Source organism: Pteronotus mesoamericanus, unplaced genomic scaffold (genome assembly GCF_021234165.1).
Source record: "Pteronotus mesoamericanus isolate MK-2021 breed Mesoamerican mustached bat unplaced genomic scaffold, CSHL_Meso_final scaffold_651, whole genome shotgun sequence".
Lineage (NCBI taxonomy): Eukaryota > Metazoa > Chordata > Mammalia > Chiroptera > Mormoopidae > Pteronotus > Pteronotus mesoamericanus.
The window spans coordinates 2,010,090-2,036,286 of NW_026555325.1; the positions used below are offsets into that span (position 1 = coordinate 2,010,090).

Below are 26,197 nucleotides of genomic sequence, written 5' to 3' on the forward strand. Positions count from 1 at the left end.
GCAGAAGCATTCCTATCTTTGGAATCAAGACCTATTGGCCAACAGAACATAAGATCAAGGGGACCGAAAGCAAAAATTTTACTAGTGGGACACTAGGGATAAGAGTGAGTTGTATGTTTGTTAAAATATGCCACTGAGTCAGCTTGTCCAACTCCTAGTGACTCTATTGTCCATAATATCCTGTCCTCAATAGCCCTCTTCAGCTCCTATGGATACACACTTGTGGCTTATTTTATGCAGTCCATCTCATATTTGGTCTTCTTTTTTTCCTGTTGTATTCTATGTTTGCCACTATTAGTGTCTTTTCCAAAGAAACCTGCATTCTCATCATGAGCCTCAAGTATTATAACTTTGGTGTTGTCATTTTTTTGCCTCTAGCAATGTTTCAGGCTTAGTTTGTTCTAGGAACCACTTGTTTATCTTTCAGGTGGTCCAGGGTATCCGTAGAGCTCTCATGCAATACTATATTTAAAATTAATCTGTTTTTCCTATCAGTTTTCTTCAGCATCCAACTTTTGCATTCATACAAAATAATTTGCGTTATGAGGGCATGGATGATCTTAGTCTTGGTCTCTAATGACATGTCTTTGCTCAAATGATCTTTCTTAATTTTTCTATTGCTATCCTTTGATAGCTATGGGAGAAACAACATTATTGACTGCTGAATCAGAGCATTTCTAGCCTTCTGGAAAACCTTGTCCCTGCTCTGCAAGATATTGCCACATAGCTGGCGCTATAACTAAGTCTTAAAAAGACCTTTCCACCATTCCATCAAGTCAGCTGCTTCAGGATAATGTGGAATATGGTGAGACCAGTAAATTCCATGGGCCCTTTGCAACATTTAATTTGCTATGAAGTGAGTTGCTTGGTCAGAAACAATGCTGTGTTGAATACCATGACTGTAGATAACTCATTCGGTTAAGTCCACAAATGGTAGTTTTGGCAGAAGCATTGCAGCAGGGAAGGCAATTTCATATCCAGAATAAGCCTCTATTTCAGTAAGAGCAAAATGTTCCTCCTTCTATGATGGAAGTGGTCCAGTGTGATCAACCTGCCACCTTGTTAGCTGGCTGCTCACTCTGGGGGATGGTGCCAGATTGGGATTTCAGTGTTTGTCCCTGCTGCTGGTAAATTGGATGTTCTGTGGTGAGCATAGCCAGTGAGACCTTGGTGAATGGAAGTCCATGTTTCTGACTCCATCTAAGAGTATAACCTCTATTTCCATCATTGTGGCTACTTTGTTCATGAGCCCTTTGGGTGATGGCAGGTACAGCTGGAGAAAGAGGCTCACTGGTATCCACCCAATAGGTAATCCTATCCACATGACTGTTAAAATTCTCTGCTGAAGTCAACCTTTGCTGAGTATTTACATGGGATATAAATATATTCCCACTTTTTGCCTGTACAGAGAGGTCTGCCTGCCTACCTCTTCCCTAAATTTCCTTGCCACCAAGTTTATGATAAGATTCCTTTCATGACCCTGACCTTCCAGAAAATCCATTGGTCACAGTCAATGAGTCTATATATAGTCACACATATGACCATTTCTTGTTCCAAACAAAATGAACAACCAGGGGCACTGCTTTAAGTTCTACCCACTGGGAAGATTTCCCTTCACCTTTGTCTTTCAGGGGCTTTTAGAGAGGTGTATAGTGCTTCAGCTGTCCATTTTGGGGTTGTACCTACATATCGTGCAGAACCATCTGTAAACCAGGTCTAAGTCTTTTCTTCTGTCAACTGATTATAGGGAACTCCCCAGGAGGCCTTATTTGCATCCCCGGGAGGGAGAAAGTAGTGTGGCAGGAGTGAAGACCATGGCTATGTGCCCACTTCTTCATGTAACTAACTTGTGCCTTCAGGGCTTGCTCGGGCCCAATCAGCCATATTTCTATATCATCTATGTCTATATCTATATCATCTATATCTATCTATATCTATATATCTATATCTATATCTATATCTATCTCCATTTTATTTAATAATGGAGTACTGTGGTATACACCCTACTTTATAACTTAGTAGATCAGATAACACCCAATTCACGAGAGACAACTTGAGTTGCATAATAACTTGATGGCCTATGGTTAAGCTTTCAGTCTCTAAAGTAACCATTACTGGCCAAAGGCCATTTTTCAAAAGAATAGTAGTTATCTGCAGAGGATGGTGGGGCTTTTCTCTAAAACCCTAAGGACCTGCACAGGGATTCACTTATAGCAGCCTGCCAAAAGCTCCAAAGAGCATCTTTATTTGATACTACTACTTCAGTGCTGTTAGATCTGCTGGATCATATGGCCCAACAGGCAGAGCAGCATAGTAGCCTCAACTTGTTTGGGAGACTTTCTTATTCTGGGTGCCACTCAAAACTAGCATTTTTTCTGGTCACTTGGTAAATGGTCTGGAATAACACACACAAATGAAGAGTATGTTGTTTCCAAAATCCAAAGAGGCACTCTAGATGTTGTGTCTATTTTAGTTTTAGGAGGGCCAGATGCAACAACTTACCCTTCACTTTAGTTCACATGCCCCACGACACTGAACCTGTAGAAATTTCATTGAGGTAGAATGCCCCTGATTTTTTTCAACTATGTTTCCCACCCACTGACAGGAAAACATCTTATCAAAATATCTACATTAGTTGCTACTTTTTGCTTTCCAGCTCCAATCAGCATAATGTCATTAATGTAATGGACAAGTATGATATCTTATTGAAGGAAAAGACTAATTACTATAACACAAACTAAATTATGAAATAGGACTGGAGAGCTGCTATGCCCCTTATATAGGACAGTGAATGTGTACTGCTGGATTTTCCAGCTAAATGCAAACTGCTTGTGGTGGTACTTATTACCTTCAAATATGGTAAGACTTGGGGCTATGGCTTCAACATCTGTTTTGGGGGTACAACTCAGTCCATAACAGTTGCACTTTGAAAATGATGCCTCCGTCATAAAATTTACAGATTGGCAAGGTTGTTTGATATAGGACAGTGATGAAGTTGTACAGTCAGTTACTCTGTGTAGATTATAAGGGTCAACTTCCTACAAATAATTTACTTCCATATGTCAGAAAATTTTTGTAGTGATATGATCTTGTTGTTATGAGACTTTTTGCCTACTTTTTGCTAGAAAATTGTTATAAAATATCTTATATTGGCAATATCTACATTAATATTTTTTAAATGACATCTTTGTGTGGTACACAACTTTATATTATGATCTGGATTCAATACTACAATATCAGAATGGTCGGTTTTTATTATAAAAATGTTTAATAAATTCTTTAGAAACACGACTTCTAAATTAGGGACAATCATATTGCATAAGTGAAAAATCATTTCATGTGTCTTAGAAGGATTTTACTTTGGATTTCAATTTAAGTCCTGATAGTCCTATAGGCAAGTGATCTACTTGAGTTTCCCCCAAAATAAACATCAGCATTAGAGGATTTTTAGTGTTTAGTTGTGGAGAAATTTGTACTTTTATTTCTTCTCATTATTTATTTTAATCCTCACCTGAGGATATTTTTACTGATTTTAGAATGAGAAAGTGATGTGGGAAAGAGAGAGAGACATCCATGTGAAAAAAAATGGGCAAAGTAATTCACTTTCAGAATAAGTTCTCAATACTTTACTTTTATGAAGAGAGGGGATTATAAAATAGTAGACAGGAGTAATGTTGAGAAATGGCAGTGTAAGAGATTCCCGAGGTTTCTCCCCTTGAAGTTTCTATAATTTGAACAGCTGTAATTCAACAAAGCATTCCTTTTTCCATGCACAAACCATGTCTGAAACATCTGCACATTTTAATATCTAAATGTGGGCAAGTGGGAATGAACCATTAAGGTGAGAATGAAGAAAATCTGAGACAAGGCACAGACACAGTCCCCAAGCTGGGAACTCATGGTGGGGCTCAGCACAAAGAGGAGAGGAATCAGGTTGTGACCAACATTCTTTTTAGTCAGAAAGAACAGAGATTTAGGGGGCTTTCCTGCAGGAGTGGACAATACGAGCTATAGCTAAGTCCAGAGACCTGAGCAGGGATGAAACACAGAGGTACAACCATATGCTGGCAATTAGCATTCCAGACAGAGAAAACAAAGCCATGGAGCCTGGCTACTCCTTAACCTCCCAAAGCTCACCTCCCTCTGACCTTCTTGTCAGGTTGCAGAGCACATTATCTGCAAAGCTGAGAACTGGTACTATAGAATCACTTATTTCCTGAGTAACAGGCACACTCTTTGACCCAGGTTTGGGTAGAGGTGCAAGGGGGAATACCTCAGAGGTCCACTGATAGCTATTGCTGGGAGGGCAAAAGCAACAAAAGAGGCAGCTGGTTTCCCCTAGCTCAACCCACACCCATGTATCTTGGATACATTGCCAGTGGCATATGGCTGCAGGGGACAGCACTGGAATTTCAAGGATTAGGAGACACGTCACCCAGCACATTCCCTTGCAAAGCTAGTCCCTTGGGACTGGGATGACCAGGTCACAGGGGAGGCACCCACCTTCTAATGGAGCACAGGCTATTTTCCACAATCCCATGGAGATCTGATAAGCCAGAGAAGTGCAAGAGACCTAAAAAATATTTGTGATTCAGCACTACCTACCAGAGGAAAAAAAAAAAAAGACTTTTTATCAATCTACTAGAGAGGGAACACTCATACATAAATTCCTAGACAGAGAAGAAATCCATCAAATACCATGAATAACCAAGATAAAAGGCAGCTCAGAAAGAAAATGAAAAATCTCCAGAAAACAAACTTAAAGACATGGAAATAAGTGACTTAAATGACATTGAATTCAAATTGCAGTCCTGAGAAAAAACTCAACAAGATGCAAAACAAAACAAATAGGTAATTTAATGAGCTCTGAGAACAAATCAACAAACAAAATGAGTACTTGACCAAAGATACTGGAGATTTAACCCTCTCCCCAAACCCTGGTCTATCTCTCTCTTCCTTCTTCTCTCTCTCCCTAAAATCAATCAAAAGAGAGTGTAACAAAATATTCAAACTACTGAAAGAGAGAAATTACCACCAAATGATAATATATCCAGCAATGATATCCTTTACCTATGAAGGAGAAATAAACATTTTTACAGACATACAGAAGCTGAGGGAATTTATCACCAGAAGACTTCCATTTCAGGATATACTCAAAGGGGTCATTGTATCTGAAAGAAAGAGCAAAAGGTCACAACACTGTGTGTAACTTCACTAACAAACTTATAGCATAAACAGGAATAATTTGTGACAACAAAAACATAAAAGGGAAGGGGCTAAAGGTCTGACTTTGCCAAGGAGGATGGGGATAAGATGCATTCAAAGGAAAAAGGGCTACTGTATATATGAAACATTCTTTTTCATAAACATGATGGTAGCCACATGCAAAAAACAAATACTGGGACACATAGCTTAAAAAAAGAAGAAACAAATATGGAATACCACCAAACAAAAACCACAGATATAGACACAAAGGAAAAGAGTGGAGGCACAGAGCTATCAGAAAACAAAAGATAAAATGGCCATAGGAAATCCTCACACATCAATAATCACTCTAACTGTAAATACTCTGAATTTACTAATAAAAAAGCTCAGAGTAGCAGATTGGACCAAAAAACAAAATGCTACCATAAGCTGCCTGTAGGAGATATATCTAAGCTGCAAAAACAAAGTTAAAGATTGGGAAATGATTACATAACCAAATAGCATCCACAAAAAAAGCAGATGTAGCCATACTTATTATATCTGACAAAATAGACTTTGAAATAATAAAGGTAACAAAAGACAAAGATGGACATTTTGTAATGATAAAGGGGACCTTATGTCAATAAAAAATAACAATTCTCAATATGTATGTACTTAATCAGGGAGCACCAAAATATATGAAACAACTGCTAACAGAACTAATGGGAGAAACTGACAAAAAGACAATCATATTAAGAGACCTAAATACTCCACTGATAGCTCTATATGGATCATCCAAACCAAAAATCAATACAGAAATATTGGTCTTAGCCCTGGCTGGCGTGTCTTGAGTGCAGGCCTGTGAACCAAAGAGTCACTGGTTTGATTCCCAGTCAGGGCCCATGCCTGGGTTGCAGGCCAGGTCCTCCTTAGGGGGCACATTAGAAGCAGCCACACATTGATATTTCTCTCCCTCTCTTTCTCCCTTCCTTCGCTTTTCTCTAAAAAATAAATAAATAATAAAATCTTTTAAAAAAAGAAGAAATATTGGTCTAAATGACACATTAGGTAAAATAGACATAATTGACATTTATAGAACCTTTCGTTCCACAACATCAGATTATGCTTTCTTCTCTAGTGCACGTGAAACATTCTCAAGGATAGACCATATATTAGTTCACAAAACTAGCCTCAACACATTTAAGAATCTTGAAATCATACCAAGCATATGATTATATCATTACAGGCCTATCTCAAGAAACAGGAGAAATCCCAAGTATACAACCTAACATTATATCTTAAATAATTAGAAAAAGAAAGAACAAAATCAACCCAAAGACAGCAGAAGAAAGTAAATTAAAAAAATTAGAGCAGAACTGAATAAAACAGAGAACAAAAAGACTACACAAAAATTAAAAGAAACAAATGGGACTAATTAAAACTAAAAAGTATTTGCACAGCAAAGGAACCATTAACAACATGAAAAGACAACTCACTGAATGGGAGAACATATTTGGCAATATATCTTATAAGGAGTTAATATCCAAAACTTATAAAGAACTTTTAAAACTCAACACCAAAAAACACAAACAGTCCAATTAAAAAATGGTCAAAGGGCCTGAATGGGCACTTTTCCAAAGAGAGCATACTGATGGCCAAAAGATATATGGAAAGATGCTTAATGTCACTAATCATCAGAGAAATACAAATTAAAACCACAATGAGATATCTCCTCAGAACTATCAGAATGGCTCTCATCAATAAATCAACAAACAGCAAGTACTAGTGAACATGCGGAGAAAGGGGAACCCTTTTGCACTGTTGGTGGGAATGCAGATTGGTGCAGCCACTGTGGAAGGAAGTATGGAGATACCTCAAAAAATTAAAAATGAAACTCCTTAAGACCTGCTGTTCCACCTCCGGGAATTTTTCCGAAAGAACCCAAAACACTGATTTGGAAGTAACCACTATGGTCATTGCAGCATTATTTACAATCACCAAGATATGGAAGCAGCTCAAGTGTTCATTAGTAGATAAGTTAGGGCAACAATAAAAAAAATGCAAAAAAAGAGAGATTGGAATCTAATGAACAAAATAAACTGATGAATAAAATAGAACCAAAGGCATAAATGCATGGAACAGACTGACAGGTCTCAGAAGAGAGGTAGGGGGTGGGGGCTGGATCAAATAAGGTGAAAAGATTAACCAAAACATATATGCATAGTTCATGAACCCAGACAATAATGAGGCCTGGGGAGGAAGGTGGGGACCTAGTGTAGGTGGATAAAGGGGGGTATACATGGGACATTCCTAATAGTGCCACCAATAAATAAAGATTGAAAAAGACAATGAAATGGAAAAATGCTCTGTGTTCATGGATTGGAAGAATCAACATATTTAAAATTTTCATATTACCCCAAACAATATACAGATTTAATGTAATCCCATCAAAATCCCAATGTCTTTTTTTAAAGAAATAGAACAAAGATGCATCTTACTTGTATAGAACCACAAAACAAAACAAAACAAAACAAAAAAAACCTTCAAATACTTAAGGTAATCTTGAGGAAAAAAAAAGTCAGAGGTGTCACACTACCTGACTTCAAATTGTACTGTAAAGGAATGATAATCAAAACAGCATGGCACTGGTAAAACAAAAAACACACAGACCAAGGAACAGGATTGAGAGCCTAGGCATAAAACCATGCCTAGATAAGAAGCCAAAAACATGCAATGGAGAAAGAAAGCCCCTTCAGTAAATGGTGCTGGGAAAGTTGGAAAGTCATGTACACAAGAATGAAACTATAGTGTTTTCCTATGTATAAAAATTAATTCAAAATTGATCAAAGATCTAAATATAAGATTTGAAACAATAAATTACATAGAAGATGATATAGTTACTTGGTCTTAGAAAAGATTTTATCAATTTAACCCCAAAGGCAATGGAAGTAAAGGCAAAAAATAAATGAATGGGACTCTATCAAACTAAAAATCTTCTGCCTAGTAAAAGAAACTTCCCATGAATCAAAAAGGCCACAAACTAAATAGGAGATGGTATTTACAAACACCAGCTTTGACAAGAGGTTAATATCCCAAACCTATGAAGAACTAATACAACTCAACGCCCAAGAAACAAACAGTACAATTAAAAAATGGGCAGACAATGCTGAACACACACTTCACCCAAGGAGACATTCAAATTGTCAACGGATATATGAAAACACGTTCAACTTCACTAGCTATTAGGGAAATGCAAATCTAAACTACACCTATTAGAATGTCTATTATCAACAAAACACATAGTAACAAGTGTTGGAGAGGAACTGGAGAAAAAGAAACTCTCATTCATTGCTTGTGGGAATGTATATTGGGGTAGTCACTGTGGGAATCAGTATGGTGGCTTCTCAAAAAATTAAAAATAGAGTTACTGTATATGTGTGTGTGTGTGTGTGTGTGTATCTCCAACAGTCCCTTTTCTGGGTATCCACCTAAAAAACTTGAAAACATTTATCTGTAAAGATATATGCACCCTTATGTTCATTGCAGCACTATTCATAGTGGCCAAGACATGGAAACAACCAAAGTGTTCTTTGATAAGGGATTGGATAAAGAAGATGTGGAATATATATATACTATGGAATACTACTCAGTCATAAAAAAGATGAAATACTGCCATTCACAGCAACGTAGCTGGACTTTGAGAATATTATGCTAAGTGAAATAAGGCAGAAAAAGCCAAGAACCATATGATGTCACTCATGTGTGGGATATAAAACTGAAACATAGACACGTACAACAGTATGGTGGTTCCTAGAGGGAAGGGGGGTGGGATGGTAATAAAGAGTAAGGGGAGCCAAATGTATGGTGATGGAAGATGATTTGACTTTAGGTGGTGAGTACACAATTCAATATACAGAGCATGTGTTATAGAAATCTTCAACTATAAACTATATAATCTTATTAACCAATGTTAACCCGATAAATTTAATTAAAAAGTAGGCAGAAGTTTAAAAATAAAGTCCTTAGTAGTGAAGCAACAATGATATTTACAAATGAAAATTCATATGAAATATGTATGTGTGTATCTGCCGTTTTTGCGAAGTATGCTTTTTTCGCATCCTATATAATTTAATTTTCTAAGGCTTTTTTATATGTGTTTGAATTGTTAAAACTTAATTTTTATATTTTTCTAAGATTATATAAACCATGTAAATAACCATATATCCATATAAAACAGAGGCAAGTGAGTAGATTACATAAGCTGAATTAAGAAGAAACTATTAATATTGTAGATCTGAATACTCTAATTTTATACTAAAAGTTGTTCTTTTCTAATTCTGTTGACTTCATGGAGAGGAAGTTATAGATAAAGATGCTAACTCATCATCAGCCAACTTTTATCTGGGAAACACTCAGAAGTACAGTGAAAACACTTCTTTTGAACTAAAGAAGTCATTATAACCTGTCAATAAAATGTCAAGGCAATCAACCAACTAGTCATGCTTTTCTTTCTGATACCAAGTACCCTTGCATTTTGAGAGAGGAAGAAAATATCTCTGGATGGTTGAACTTTTTAATTCTCCAGATGTAGGAATTCTTGGTTATTTAACCTTATAAGTTGAAAATGTTTGGTCTCTGTGCTATTCATCTACATGCATCACAACAAGAAATCATTTCATTAGATTCAGAGAGGGAAACAAATATACAAGTTTTAACTATGACTTAAAGTTTTACCCAACACCAGATGAGATCTTGCTGCCTGCTGCCACCCTCTAAGCAAAATTCTGGGGGCAGAGGTTTGATGAAAAAGGAGTCTTTATTCAAAAGCACAATTTTGGATTAACAGCTTTCCGCATGCATTAGTCACTTAAGCCTATCAACTAAGGATGAAATATTTTTAAAGCTTGAGTTCCAGTTTTAATCACTTAAGCTTATCAGTTAAGGCTAAAATCCTTAACCCTTGAGTTCCTCTATCATTCCCCCTGTTAGTTTTTAATTATCTTATTTCTATAAAATTAGTTTACAAACTAAAACAACATAAAATATAAAAGCTGAACAATTTTGGAAGAATGGCAGGCTTGTGCCCCAGAGCCTGTCCCCTCTGAAACACCCAAAGAAAAATAACACTGCCACCCTCTACCAGGCCAGACCAATCCTAAAATATGCCTAGTGTTCCTTCTTATATTTGAAATGCTGTCCTTTGGGAAACACAGGCACTACAGCATGATCATCCAGGCATCTTGGAGGAAGAGAATGAGAGTCAGTCAGTCATTCTCTGCCTTCCTTCTGTTTAAAATCCCCCGGCCTATGATTCCGTGAGCTCTGGAGGCATCCGGCTTCTCAGCCCATCCCCCCCTCACGAGTGCCTCAGGAAACCTCCTCCTATCGCCCCCGCTACTCCCTCCAGGAACCTGATCTGGTCTCTCTGTATCAAAAGTAGTGAAAGATACAGAAAGCCTTTTATATTTTTGTTTTACTCTAGATGTGGGAGGTGAAGGGAAAGGGTTTGCTGGGAAGGGAAATGGACTTCTGTTTACTTCAAGACTTGAACAAAAATGAATTTCATTAGCCATGAACTATGGGCATTTCCAGAAGATAATGGGGAGCAATCGTTTCAAACTCAGGAACTTCTTCCACAGATGTTACTGCGTCTTAAATAGGCAAAGATCCTTGCTGGTATCTTTCTCATCCATTCGAGGGAGGCCATGATATCACTTATGATCCCAAATCAACATTGTAGGATTTCTAATGTAGCCAATGTACAACACTAATTTCAATAACTTTTGTGATATCATTTTTAATAAGTATGCTGACCTCATAGGAAAAAATAATCAGACTCCAATATTCTTTGTATAAAGATGAGTCTTGGGGGGTGGATTTCTAACTTCATTCTAATTTCAATGATAGAAAAACCAATTAAAGGACATAATGCCTAATAAATAGCTCCTGATACCAAAATGATTGATTATAAATATTTTTAAGAAACTTTAAAAGCCTGTCTTCTAAATAGAATTTTTTAAGTGTGAAAACAAAAGGAAGATTAGGTTAGAATATAAAAATTAAATTGACAGTATAGGAAAGCTTGTTGGGAAAATTTCCTGAGGCCTAGACACTAAACAAAGAGGCTGAGAACTCCATCAGGGGATTATTAAGGGAACTTACATATGAGGCAGATCTCAGGCAGTACCAAGACTGTGGGTATCTTCTGCACCGCATCGCAGGCAGTAAGAGCCATATGTAGAGAACAAGGAAAGATGGAAAAGGGTGCTCATGTGTGACTTGCCATAGATGCCTTAATGTTTGCCCTGCGCAGGGAACCAGCACTCATGGGCACAGGGGAGGGGTTGATTAGACACTCTCTGGGGGAAATTATAGGAAGCCATCTCTGTTCTGCCTCAGATATAACTCACAGGTCACGTCATGAAACAGTCTCTCCTCTACACAACTCTGCAAATTAAAATATTCTCATATTTTAACAGAAGAATGGGTTTTGTAATACCATGGACATTCATTCAAAGAGGAAAATGTGTGACTGATAGCACAGATTGCATTTCAATGTAAGAGAATAATGATTCTGGGAGGTGTCTTTTACTTCCTTTGCATGTATTAGGGGAGGATTAGCTTTGTGGCTCTGATGGTTGCTACAGGTAGAATATGCATATATTTTAAATTTGGAAATAAATTCTAAATAAATATTAAAAGAGGTGGGTAACCTAAGGCATGATGCTTAAATAACACAATGTTAACTAAGCACAAATTCAGAGATGTAGTCTTTTACCAGCCTCTCCACTTTTAACATAATAAACTCTAGTGCAAAGCACAAAGAAACTCTTCAGTCCACCTCCATCCCAGTCACACCCCCAGCTGATATTTCCCTGGTGAAATTGTGTTGGGGTTGAGAATGGATAATGAATAATATTTTTTTAGAGACCCAGATATTTGCTAAACTAAGAGCAATAAATAAATTTATCTTCTGACAGCCTGACTCCCCATTACAGAACTATCTTCCCTTCAGGAATGTTAATACAAATTTTAAAGTCTAGTACAAAGTGTATAAATGTAATAGGATTATATTTATCTTGTTCAGAACCAGGATATAGTCTCTTCAAATAGTGTGAATCTCTCAGTTTCCCTTAGCTCTCAAGTTACTAAGATCAATACATCCATTTCTCTGTAGCCCAGGAGCCAATTTAGGACTATAGCAGAAGGATATGTATGTATTTTTATTCTCATTAAAAAGAACACAAACAGAAATCAGAACCTCTAACACTCTTTTTAATAGCAGCAAGAGGAGGAGGAGCCCCCACTTCCTCTAGCGTCTCTAAAAACTCAAACTCCTCTTCACTACTATTCAGAATTTAAACAGACACAAAAATTGCGAAGTAAGTGCCAGTTTAGGCCAACCATGTTATGAAGGATTCACATCATGTGATAAAATACAGTGTTTTAACCAAGATGCATGAGAAATGATAATTATCAACTTACTAAGGTCAATTAAACTCAATAGGTACATAAAATAATCAACCTCATAGGAAATTCTTGAAAGTTGGATATACAAGTAAGAAGGTTGGGGTTCATGGAGGTGTTGTAAATTACACCACAAAGGGTTTGAAAGCCTGCACCAGATTTTGGGAATGAGTTTGAAGAAATACACATAAAAGGCATTTTAAGAAAAAATCAATTGGAAGTAATAGTGAAATTTACATACAGAGCAAAGGATGGTAATGAATTGGAAGAATTTAGTAGGTTTAGAGCAGTGAGAATGGACAATATTGATGCAAAAATAATATAAATAATTAATCTAACTGACAGAGAAATGGACATAGAGAGAGATGCAGTACTTGAGTATGTGAGAATAATTATATCTAGAAAGTATGTTTTGGAATCATCTATTTAAAGGTTGTATACAATGTCAGTTCTTTCTAAAGAAACACAGGAAGAGTAGAGGTCTAAGACCTAGGAGCAATCTGGAAAAGAAATTTTATTCACTTTAGAATATCAAGACTTTTAGCTCAAATTCTGGCTTTTTTCCCTCACTAATTTTGTGAGTGTGGTTAAACTGCATCACCTCTCTGTCCTCAATTTCTTCATCCACAATAAGGATAATGATTCCAGTTTCTTATTGTTCTTACCAGCATTTATAGTTGTTCAGGAAATATTAATCTCCTTTCCTTTTCCAAAGCTTGGACGCTAGGAATACATATTTAGAATTAAGGGAGAATACAAGGTCACAAAGCATGGTTTTAAAGTAACTGGGTGGAGAGATTCATTGGTTACATAAAAGAAAAGAAAGGAAAAAAAGAAAGAAAGAAAAGAAAGAAAGAATCTGTGGCCAAATTAAATCCCTCTTAGAGATTTTCAGTGTTGAATTAGTATCTTGAAGGCTCTTACAAGTGCTGAAGTAAAGAAAGCTATCACATTTTTTTAATCAGACTTTTTCCAAATTTATTTGCCCACAGAGTCCATTTTTAATGAAATACCAACTAACATATTTTTCATATTGAAAAAATATGAGCACAGTATTATAAAATCATGGAGGGGTAAATTTCAACAATTATGTATATGGTATTGTCAGTGTTTTAGAAATAAATGTGTAAATAAAGATGGAGGAGAGGATTTGACAGTTGAGTGAACAGAGTTGAATACGCAGTCTAGTCTTAGCAAACTAATTGTATGTAAAAAAACAACAACAAAAAAACAAGTGTGTGTGTGTGTGTGTGTGTGTGTGTGTTGTTTTGAAACCATGTACTGAGAGGAAACAGGTATTGAATAGGTAACTTTACTGAATATTTGTCAAAGAAGGAAAGAAATAGCATTGTGGCTCAGAGTTCAAAGTGTGAAAATAAGACCATACTCTACAAAGATGAAGAAAGACAAAAATAGAAATAAGTACTGGGAGAAATATACTGAAGCTGTGAAAGAGGGATAAAAAACTAATGTGAGCATAGTTCTGGAGACAAGAGCAGATGTGGTTGAATGTAGAGGTAATTTCTGGATTTGGAAGGAAGATAGTCTGTTTTCCTGTTTCCTAAACACTAGAGGAAATTATCAGAACACAGATGCAGTGCCAGTGAGGAAGAAACATGAAAGAGCTTTTATAAAATGGCTCTATGTCATAGAAACCCCTTTCCCAGTGATCACATATGATCTTATTATAAATTCAGTATTTTTTTCTTAATACCAAAGGGGCCTACCTTTCTTTTTGAGGCTCCTCACCACTATTCCCATATCCCAGTTTTCTCCAGTGCTTTGCTACCGTTCTGAAATACTTATGTCCTAGTCTACAGGCCTTACTTCTCTTCCTTCATCCAAACCTTCCATGACATTGTTCTTTACAGCTCTCCTCTTTACTTTCATCACCTCCACCCATAATGTCTCCTCATGTAACTCCAATTCTTTCCAAGATGGAAGCTCTAGAGATAATCAATAGAGGAAAATAGCTCTCTTAACTGAATTAGAATTTTCACTTGCTGAACAGTAATCAGCCTGCAGAGGTCTCTCCAGAAAAAGTCCAGCCATTGTTAATATAATGAGAACAGTTTGTGCGACATGGATGTAACCTGGCAGCCAAGGAGAGTGGACTGGAATGCACATGCGTGAACAATGACAGCTTCCCCATACTAGTCAGTGGGAGTGGTAGATGCTGTTGAGTGAGCATGTGTACTCTGCGGCTGTCACATGCAAAATGACTGAGTAGAGCAACAAATTTGCATCAAATTTTGCATCTATATCAACTAGTCCATATTAACTTTATAGTGTTGTATAATTTACAAGGTGTCTCAGAAGCATATTTACAATGTAAGATATGAGGTGATGATAAAATATCATACAACCTGATTCTCTGATGTCAAGATCATGAATTGAACTTCTGTAATTATCAGACGCTTCTTTATCAATTTTGTGAAAGTGAAGCGCTTTAGTCCCTTACTACAGCAGTGGGGGTAAGGGTGTTGCTTCACTTTCTCCAGAGCAGTGGTTTTGCACCAGTGGTGAATTTGTCCCCAGTGAACATTTGGTGACATCTGGAGACATTGCTGGGGAGCAGAAGTTATAACTGATATGGTTCTGGCATATTAATAGTGCCAAACTCAAGAAATCCTACTTCTAGAATCAGAAGTGTAGTGTTAGCTTTACTTTCTCATGATTAAACAGGTCTAATTTTAAAATACTTTTTCATTTAAAGGACTAATCGGAATGCTTCCCATATAAATAATATTTCTTACAACTTGTGCTTATTGTTGGTAACACAAGCTGTAAATTAATTACAAATGCATTGTGAGCTGAAGTTGTGCTAAAGGCTTTTTTAAAGAATTTCCTTCAACATGTGGTTCTAAGGGCTTCAGAATTTACAGCTGGGTGGAAGTTGGTAATATCACAGCTGCAAAACTTCAAACTTACAATTTAATTCTGAAACACTCATGCTGACTGAAAATTTGAGTACTGTGCCACCTTACCAGCAACTTCCTCTAAAAGTCTGGGTTTCGAAGGTAATGATATAATTATACTTTACATAAAAAGCTATTTTTTCTATATATATGTTTCAGAATCTGCTAACTTTAATTTATAGCGGTATTATTGTAATAACATAATCTACTGTCAACACAGTTTATACATTAAGTATTTCTTTTTTAATAATATTACCAGAAGAATAACTTTATCTCCACAAATTGTTTACCTATTCACATATTTTCCATTTTAGATTATTTATACTTTAATGCTAACTACCAATATTTGTTGGGCATAAAGACCCTCACCTTTTCCTAACTTTCTGCAGTAATTACAACACTTTAACTAATTCTAATTGCTGTAGACCATGACTTCATCATGAACTCAATTTTCATGGGCTTTTCTTATATATAGGATAACTTGCTCTTTGTTTATTTTATCTTTTAACTTTATTTTTATTTCTTACACTATTACAGTGGTCCCACATTTTTCCCCTTTGCTCACCTCCACCCAGGCCACACCTCCACCTCCCTCAGGCCATCGCCACACTGTTCTCTGTGTCTATGGGTTATGCATTTATGTTCTTTGGCTTATCTCTTCCATTTATTTTATTTTCTGGGTTAAATTTGTCCATTAACACTCCCTATCTCCACCAGCAAGTGAATTTTCTTATTTCTTAGTGAAACTATAGCTCAGGTTGTATGTCTTCTCCTTGCCAGTTTTAAGCGACATAATTTTCTTGTCATTAAAAGTTTTGAATATTAAGTTGAATGAACCCATAGTGGTGCTTTCAATAGAATCTTCTTGCTATTCCAACTTAGGAATGGCTCTGTTTTTTGTTTTTTTTTTGAGATGTAGAATTAATACAGACTTTTTCTCTTTTCTGAAATATTCATATCCTCCTCTTTTTCTCTCTCTTTCAAGTTAATCAGGGTTGGTTCTTTTGATTGCAGTTGTAAATCCCTAACTGAAAAAAACATCAGTACCCCCAGCTTGTAATTCCTATTCTCCATATTTTAAAAAATGGCATATTTTGAATGTGAATTTATGAACTGCAATCACAGGCATATATGCACTGTGAAATTATTCTGGAATATTCCCAATTCTTAACTAATTATGTCTTGTTAAGCATAAGACCCTACACCGTCTTCCCGGAATCTCTTCTCTTCTCTCCTTTTTCTCCTGCCAGTGTAGTTCAAGTCCTCATCCCCATCTCTGGACTACCATAGATTACTTTCCAAATCTATGCATGATATTTCTAAATGATTATTCTAGAATTAATATTTCATATGTCACTACCTGTTTAACCTTTTTAATACTTAGCCTTTTACATCTAAAACATGAAATACAGAGCTATTCATAGTCTGGCCCCTACTTTCATTTCTCAGTTTCCTGACCCTATCTCTCCAATACATAATTCACCAATGCAGTTTATTTTCTCCAAATGGGTTATCTTCTCTCTTTGCTCAGACTTTGTACTGTGCTTTCTGAATAGGAGAGTGTCTTCTCCCATGAAATCCACCTTTCAGGCTCTTTTAGTGCTAATTATAATTGTTGATTTACTTATCTCTCTTCCCTTGGTGGGCTGAAATTATGTTTTATTCATCTTTGTAAACCCTATGTATACTGTTTGGCACATTATAGGCATCCAATAGATACCTAGAAAATCAATGATGTTGCTTATATTCTCTTGCAGTTATAAAATTCTAACTAATGCTGACTGTTTCACTTTTTATTATTAAGTTTCAAATATTCATCTCATACAAGTACATATACACACATCAAATAATTGCTACTTTCATGTTTCCTGTATTCTGCCTTCTCTTCTTTCAGTATTACTGATATTTGCTCACATGTCTTCAGATATTATTTGTTAGGTGAGCTTGTAATTATCTCCATTTTCTTCACATTTTCTCATTAGAGTTACTACAGGAAAACAGCATATCTGTCTCAATCAAAATGCCAGCACATCCAGCAATATTATAACAACAAATTTTAAAGATATAGCTAAATAAACAATACAACTTGTCAAATAAATACATATTTATTTTTCTATTTGAGCTAGTAAATAGTACTGTATTAGTACTATTCTTAGTCTTTTTCTCTAAAATACATTTAATACACAAATACACCTATTTTTATTTCTTTACACCTCTTGCCTTTATAAGATTTCCTTGGGAATTTTAAAATTTCCTACATGTCATATCTCTATCCCTAAAACTACAAAAATACCAAATAGATGGTGGAAAACATATCTACCTTAAACAGAACATCTTGCCCTACTGAAATAAGGAAGTCATTTTTTGTTAGTGGAATACCCTGGCTTATATTTCTTAAATGCTGACATTCATGGTGACTAACAAGTTTTCATTAATATCAGAAGTGCTCAAATATTTTATCTTCTGTTTGCTCACCTTGATTAGGCTTCATAAATCTATGTCCTACATCACATGACCTCTTTTCCTCTCCAAGGACTGAGTTCTTTCTTTGAATTTTTTAATAATACTTGTTTTATGTCTATCAGTAAGTCATGGCACAGCATGTTTTCCCAGCCATCAAAAGTCTAATGCCATTATTCTCCTATTGTAAGTCAATCAAGATTCTTTGGGACAAAAAAAAATCCATTTTACTTGAAATTGACATTTTTTCACATATTTTATATCAAAAATTTCTTCTAAACATCCTCTATTGAGTCATAAGCTCCCAGACAATGAAAAAAAATACATTTCATGTTGTTTGCAAAGTTATTAAGTCATTTATACTATGTGTAGCTACAACTTTTGCTGGTGATCTTCAGCTTGACTCATTGCAAATAAGGATTATTTTTTCATTTATTTAAAAAAATATCTGGCATTGCTTTCTTGGTTACAGTCATTCAGTATGCTACTCAACTAACATAGAACTTTCTGCAAACTACAGATATCCCACAATGTGAGGGTCCAACATTTGAGGTAGTAAGGCTCCATTTATGGAGCTCTTGAAGGAAAGTAATTATTCTGTAAAAGACATTCATTCTCTTTTGCTGATTCAGCAACTGAAAGCAATGTAGCTTCCATAGACTCTAAACTTATGATGCCAGATATAATTTTAAATCATTTTGTGCAATTTATTTTTAGTGATGATTGATTAACATTAATACTAATTTGAATGTTGACTCTGCACATATAAGGTCGTATAAACTGAACTCTTACTCTCATCATAGAAGGCAATAAGTGAGCAGTCAGGTGCAGAATAAGGCTTCTACCACCTTGCTTTGGGTGCTGTATTAGGGTTCTCCAGGGCTAAAAAAATCATATATACGTATGTATTTATAATATATAACATATGACATAGGACATGTGGCATATAATATATAACATATATAATACATATAAAGAGAAATGTCATGAGGAATTGACACTCATGATTATGGAGGCTGACAAGTGCTACGATTTGCGATCTGCAAACTGGAGACTCAGGAGGGCTGATGGTTTAAGTTCTAATCTGAATGTCAGCCGGCTTGAGATCCAGAAAGAGTGAGAAAGAAAAAATGTCCCAGTTCAAAGAGATATGCACTAGAAGTTCCCATTTACTCAATCTTTTGGTTTTTCAGGCTTTTATTCTTTGAATGATTGGATGAGGGCTACTCACATTGGGGAGAGCAATGTGCTTTATACTCAGTCTATCAATACAAATGTTAATCATCTTGAAACACCATCATATATGCACTCCACATAATGTTTAACCAAATATATGAGCAGCTCATTGCCCAGTTAGGTTGACACACAGAATTAATCATCACAACTAGTTGGTCCATAGGGGCAAGCAGCAGTGACTAAGAATTCATAAATGTTGTGTCTTCCTTGTTCATTGCTTGGGCCATTCTAAGACATTCAGTTGCTCCTCAACTTAAAAAAAAAAATAAATCTTCCCTCTGGCTGGGTGGCTCGGTTTGTTGGAGAGTCATCTCATACAGCAAAAGTTACAGATTCGATTCCCGGTCATGGTAGATATCTAGATTGCAGGATCTATCCCCTGTAAGAGAACCTTTCGGAGGAAACTCATACATTATTCTATCTCACATTGATGTTTCTCTCTCTCTATCACCCTTCCTCTCTCTCTAAACTGAATAAACATATTCTTGAGTGAGGATTAAAAACAAAACAAAAACATCTCTTTAAATTGGCTTCCCTCTAATTGGCCTAACAGGCTCAAATATTTTGCTCCTGTTTACTGTTTTGTCTTTACTTTTTTTGTCTCCAGTGAACTGTTCTATTATTATTCTTTTAATGCATGGATTTGTACATTCTTGTTTTCTTTTCCAAAGAAGTATAGATATGAAGGTCAGAGGGTCTTTCACAAAATAGCTAGTGAAATTACCCCACTGTAATGTCATCCTTTCCCCAGCCTTTTATACCTACTTTATAAGTGAGCATTCTGAGTTTGGCTTGATGGCTTGATCAGATTTGAGAATTTTTTTTAAGTCACAAATTTCAGATAAGAAATACTCAGATATCTAAAAGGAAATAAATCGATCACCAAAAGATTTCATATATAGGGCAATTTCAATATTTAAAACCATTCCTACTTTGTTTTTCTTTCTCAAAGTTGCTGCGGCTATTCAGGGTCATTTATGGTTCCATATAAATTTTTGAAATGTCGGTTCTATTTCTGTGAAATACGTAATTGGTATCTTAATAGGGATTGCATTGAATCTATAAATTGCTTTTAGTAGTATGGACATTTTGATGATGTTAATTCTTCCAATCCATGAGCATGGTATATGCTTCCATTTATCTGTGTCTTCCTTAATTTCTTTATTCAATGTTGTATAGTTTTCTGCATACAGGTCTTTTACCTCCTTGGTTAAACTTATTCCTAGGTACTTTATTTTTCTTGTTGCTATATCGAATGGTATTTTTTTCTGATTTCTTCTTCTATTTTATTGCTAGTGTACAAAAATGCCTTTGATTTCTGAATATTGACTTTGTATCCTGCTGTTTTGCCAAATTCATTTATTAGGTTGAGTAGTTTTTTGGTGGAGTCTACAGGGTTTTCTATGTACACTATCATGTCATCTGCAAACAATGATAGTTTTACTTCCTCCTTTCCTATTTGGATGCCTTTTATTTCTTTTTCTTGTCTGACTGCTGTGGCTAGGACTTCCAATACGATGTTGAAAAGTGGTGAAAGCAAGGAAAGTAAGATCAGCAACACTGAAAGGAAAAGAAACCAACAGAGACAAGAGGGAAGGAGGGGGCAGGGGAAAGTGAGAGGGGGAAGGCAGAGACAAATGTATTTGAAAAAATAAATTAGTTAATTAAAAAAAATAAAACCAAGTTTCATCATGACATCATATGCCTTGAAGTTGGTATTGTATACCAATTTCTCCTTTTCCTCTTTTGGACGTAACCCAAACTGCCTAACTTCTATAGTATGACAATATTCCATAGCTATTTTACTAAAGTAATTTACTTAAACATGTATAAATATGTGATGACCTATAAAAGCTATCGATTTTATTTTGTACTATTAGAAATATGCATTTAAGAATTTTAGATCAAGAAGTTTCAGGGGAAAATGTTAAAAATGTTATAAAATAACATTTTAGTGCAACTATCAACTACTTTATTAAGATACAGAAAAGTTTTGTTTTCAAAACTTTTATTGAACAGCAATATAGTCTTATCACACTTTTATTATTTTTTTATGGTTGCTCAATTACAGTTGTCCCCATTTTTCCCCCATTACTCTCTCCTTCCCTACTCACCACCACCTCCCACATTTAATTGTCCCCTGTTATCTTTTTCTATGGGATACACTTTTAAAAATATTTAAATTTATGGTCTTAACTGACTATTAAACTAAGACATTATATATATACTTATATATATATAACTTTAAATAGTTGTTACTGTTATCTTTATTCAGTATGAGAAATTGATTTAACACAAGTGAATGATAGATGTGGTTTTTAAATTTTCTCTTTATGTTTGTTATATTTTTTAAAAAATTATTTTAAATCATAAACTTGTATTAAATGCAATCACATCTGTTCTCTCAATTGGGCAATAAAATGTTGAAAAATATTCCTGACAGGAACATTGCTATATTTCACTATTATGTGCTTGATGAAAAATACTTTATCTACTGTATTGTATGAATAGGAGTAGATAAAGGTTAATTATGATTTCTCAAAATTCTGTTTCATATATGGAATTTTTCCTCTACATTTCATGTGCTAAGGGAAATCAAATAGGAATCTCATTATACTTAGCATTTATAAACGTAATGCTATTTTAATTGCTTCTTATTCCTACTCACCCATGCCCTCTGCAGGTTTCTAAACCAAAGAAAGAAAAGTAACTTAACTTGTTCAAAATAAAATATCCATACTGAGTATACCAATGTCATTTAATCAGTTATAATGAGAACTTAAACTGGGCAAATTATTTTGTAATATATAAAATGTTATGCAAATTTAGAAACCTCCCTTCCTTCCTTCTTTCCTTCCTTCCTTTGCATGATAATTGTGTGGTATGTTATCTCTGTTTTACCTAATTTCTTAGTGACACAACTTGATCCACTGATTATAGAATTTTTTTTAATCCAACAATTGTTCATTTGGACCTTTGCACATAGAAAATGAAATTTTCAAAATTTATTAATAATTATATATGGAATAGAGGGAATAAGTTATCCCCAACATGTAATTTATAATCTGAAAATCTAGAGATAGGAAATTTATAAGAATTCATGAGAGGATAGAAGTGCTACAATAGTCACTATAAATAAGGCACATGCTGGAAAAAGGAAAAGTGAAATCAGCCACAAAAAACATTCATGCTTGTGGTGATGGGTTCATTTGATATTGAATATGGGGAAAGTAAGAGAGAGTGGAACCAATGTGTACAGGAAGAAAAATTTAAAGAGCTCTTGCAGTGAATTAGGAGAGTGGAGAACAAGGCAGACCAGTGAAGACATAGGCAGCATTCAAGCTCTAAAAGCCACCTCCGTGTGTGTGGAGAATAAAGTATATGTGACTATGCTAAGCATGAAGTTCTTTTTTTATTGAACTTATTAGGATGATGTTGGTTAATAAAATTATATAGGTTTCAGGTATACAGTTCTATGATACATCATCTGTGTATTCTAATTTGTGATTACCACACCAAATCATGTCTTTCCATTATCATTTATTGCAATTCTCACCACACAAAAGGAGTTAATGTCTTTTTATAATTGGGGTTTATAACCCTTTTTACATTTCATAAAGCAACTTAAAAACTTCCCTCCCAGATCTGACCAGGGTGACTCAGTTGTTTGGAGCATCAACTGTGCACCAAAAGGTTACCTGTTCAATTCCCAGTCTGGGCACATACCTGGGGTGATGGTTCAATCTCCAGTCAGTGTGCATAAGAGGGGGCGGTCAGCAGCTGATCAATATTTCTCTCTTACATTGATGTTTCTTTCTCTCCCCTTTCTCTCTCCCTGAAGTCAACAAATATATATTTTAAAATAACCTCCCTCTTACTGGCTCTAAGGAAATTATTGCACACAGCATGGTACCACAGCTGTCTCATCCATGTGTATTATGGGCATTAACACAACTGTCCCAGTCTCCTTTTAAATTGCTGCTCTTGCTTTTTCCTCCTGACTCACAGGTGACTGACTCTGGACCCCAGGTTTTAATATATACTTATGTCTTGTTCAGGCATGATTGTTAAGCCATTTACTTATTTATTTGTTAATTAATTAAACAAATATTTCATAGCCACAACCTATTATCATGTCTCATTTCTAGATAATATATTAATAAACAAAATAAAAAAAACAATAATTTAGAAATGTTCTTCATTCATTTGTAAGTTAGTGTATTTTGCCATGTGTAATGTGCACAAAAATGTTGATGTGCATAATACAGCCAAAAATGCCATATATTTAATTTTTTCTCTGATTATAAAAATTGATACTCCTTAATTATAAAGTTAAAAAATAAGGAAAAACTCTGTCATATGAAAAATACCTTTTTCTAAAGTCACTTCCCAGATGAAAAAGCTATTACTTTTATTTAAAACTGTTGTTTTATTTTATATGAATATAACAAAAGAAAAAGAACAGAAATGAACATCAGAGATTTGCTATAATTCAAACGTTTTATTTTATTTTTTTAAAAGATTTTATTTATTTATTTTTAGAAAGGAAAAGAGAGAGAGAGAAACATCAATGTGTGCTTGCTTCTTGCGTTCTGCCCACAAGGAGCCTGGCCCGCAACCCAGGCATGTGCCCTAGGCTAGGAACCAAACTAGCAACCCTTTGGTTCGCAGGCCGGCACTCAATCCACTGAGCCATACCAGCTGGACCTAAAATGATTTATTTTAGTTTCTAAAACAATGATTTGGTTCTCAAAAATTAATGTAAAGTTTTAAAAAATTTCATAGAAACATTAAGAAGTTCAAGTTATTATTGTAACTTTAGTTGCATTTCTTAAAGGCCATAAAATTATTTGCATTGGTAATAGTTGGTCAATTGTATTCTAAAAATCAGAATGTACCACTGATGTCCAGACAGCAAACTAAATCTTCCTAAAGTTTTAAAATTAATTAACTAATTTAAGAAAGATCTATCAAGCACTGACAATGTGCCAGGTATTATTAAGAAGTGAGGATACAATAATTTCAATGTAGGCAAAGGCCTTGCCTCAAGGAGCTTACAGTCATTTTAAGAACATAAATATATTTTCAGATATATATCTAGATTCAAAAATAATTATTGGGAAAGGTTAATTTAAAGGTAAAATTACCATAATTTCCAAATGATTATTTAAAAAATATAATACATTAAGGATAACTATTATAGTTAATAACTATTATAAATTAAATTAAAAAATATAAATCTATGAGTTCATATTCTCAGTAGGCCCCTTTATCCCTCTGTAATTTCTTCACTCATATAGGTAAGCTGTTATTTTTCTAGAAAATTATAATATACCCTGTTAATTGCTTCAAGTCATATCACATTTAGCTTGTTTCATTTATGAACCGTGGCTATCTTTTTTTTTTTCCCTGGAGTTTTCTTCTATTTGTTTATATTTTTAAAAAGGAAACATGTTAATTTTTCTTAGCAACTGGGTACCATAATCATACTTCTAGATTTAGAGAATACGGTCCGCTTTTTGATGAATACTGTCTTCTTGAAGACATATCTGTGGGGTTTTCTAGACAGCTATGTGATTATAAAACTAGATTTGAACATAAGTTTTGTTCTACTTTTATTTCCTGGATTTGTATTTAATTTTGCTTGACTTATTTTTCAAGTCCTGAGGTGTTAAATTTTCTGAGTTCTTGTGTGTTTAAAAATGATTCTATGTTCCTCTTAAACTAAAATGGCAGTGTGATTGGGTGTAGCATTCTGGCTTTGAAATAATTCCATCCCACCACCCCAGATTTCAGTCCAGAAATATTATGCTAATCAGGCACTCATTGTTTCAGTCCAGGATCAAACAGGGATGCAGAGTCAGTAGGAGATATGGATTTGTTAAGGGAGTTGGCTTAGACAGTTGTGGAAACTAGTTAGGCTCTTTCTGTAAGACTATCCTGATCTGATGCTGAAGCTTGAAATCTACAAGGTGGGCACCTGAGAAAAAAGCCGTCACACATAGACTGGAAACCACAAGCACTAGTTAGAACCTCACAAGGACTGAAACTCAGGTCTGTCTGTGACCTTAGTAATGAGGGTAGCCTGTGGAAACTGGGTTCTTTGTCAGAGTTAAACACGTAATCTGGCTCACGAGTCAGAGACGCTAAGAGAGGATCCAGGGGAAGGTAGAAAAATTGTTGGCTTAGCTGCTGTTTTGAGCCAAGGAAGCAAGCCAGCAGATCAGCACCAATGTCTATGAGCTACAAAATGGCTGTTGCTTCCTTTCCTCCTTTCAGATTCCGAATAATCTTTCTCGTGGCCCACTCTACTCTGAATATAAAAATAAGGGAATTCCGGGAAATGTAACCAAGTTTCTGGGTAACTGGATAAGTTGGGATGTTACAAATCCATCACACTTGATTTTTTAGGTGTTTTAGGTAGCCTGCTTTTGTGAATTTTACTTATTTTTTTCCAAACCTTTAAGATTTTTTGAACCTGAACTTCTAAAATTTAACAAAGATTAACCAGTGTGTTTATTATCACTATAAATTTCTTTCTTATCCCCATCTGCATAGTTTGCTGTGAGGGTAAGATATTGTTTTGTTGTTTCAGTTTTTCGCTCTTTATTAGTGGGGCAAAATTTAATGATTTATATGTTTCTTTAGTGAAGAAGAATTTATTTTATTCTTTTTATGCTTCTTTTTGTTCTATTCTCACTTTTTCTGTGATAGCTTTAATATTCTCCATATTTAGCTTCTATAATTCAAATATTTTCCCCATTGTCTACCCCCTTTGCCCTTAATTTTTGTTTTATTATCCAGAATGCTGATATGGTTTGCAGCATGTCTGTTTTATTTTTTCATTTTTACTGTTTGTAAGAATGTGTTATTTTTTTAAATTGTAATAACTTATTCTTATTTTCTGATCATCCCTTTTTCAAAACATTTAA

The 26,197-nt window shown here is 35.0% G+C and overlaps 1 protein-coding gene across 1 annotated transcript in view; it reads left to right on the top strand.

Moving 5' to 3' along the window:
• Positions 1–26,197, top strand: part of THSD7B (thrombospondin type 1 domain containing 7B) — a 774,554-nt gene that overhangs the window by 398,654 nt on the left and 349,703 nt on the right. The gene's annotated exons all lie outside the window — the stretch shown is intronic.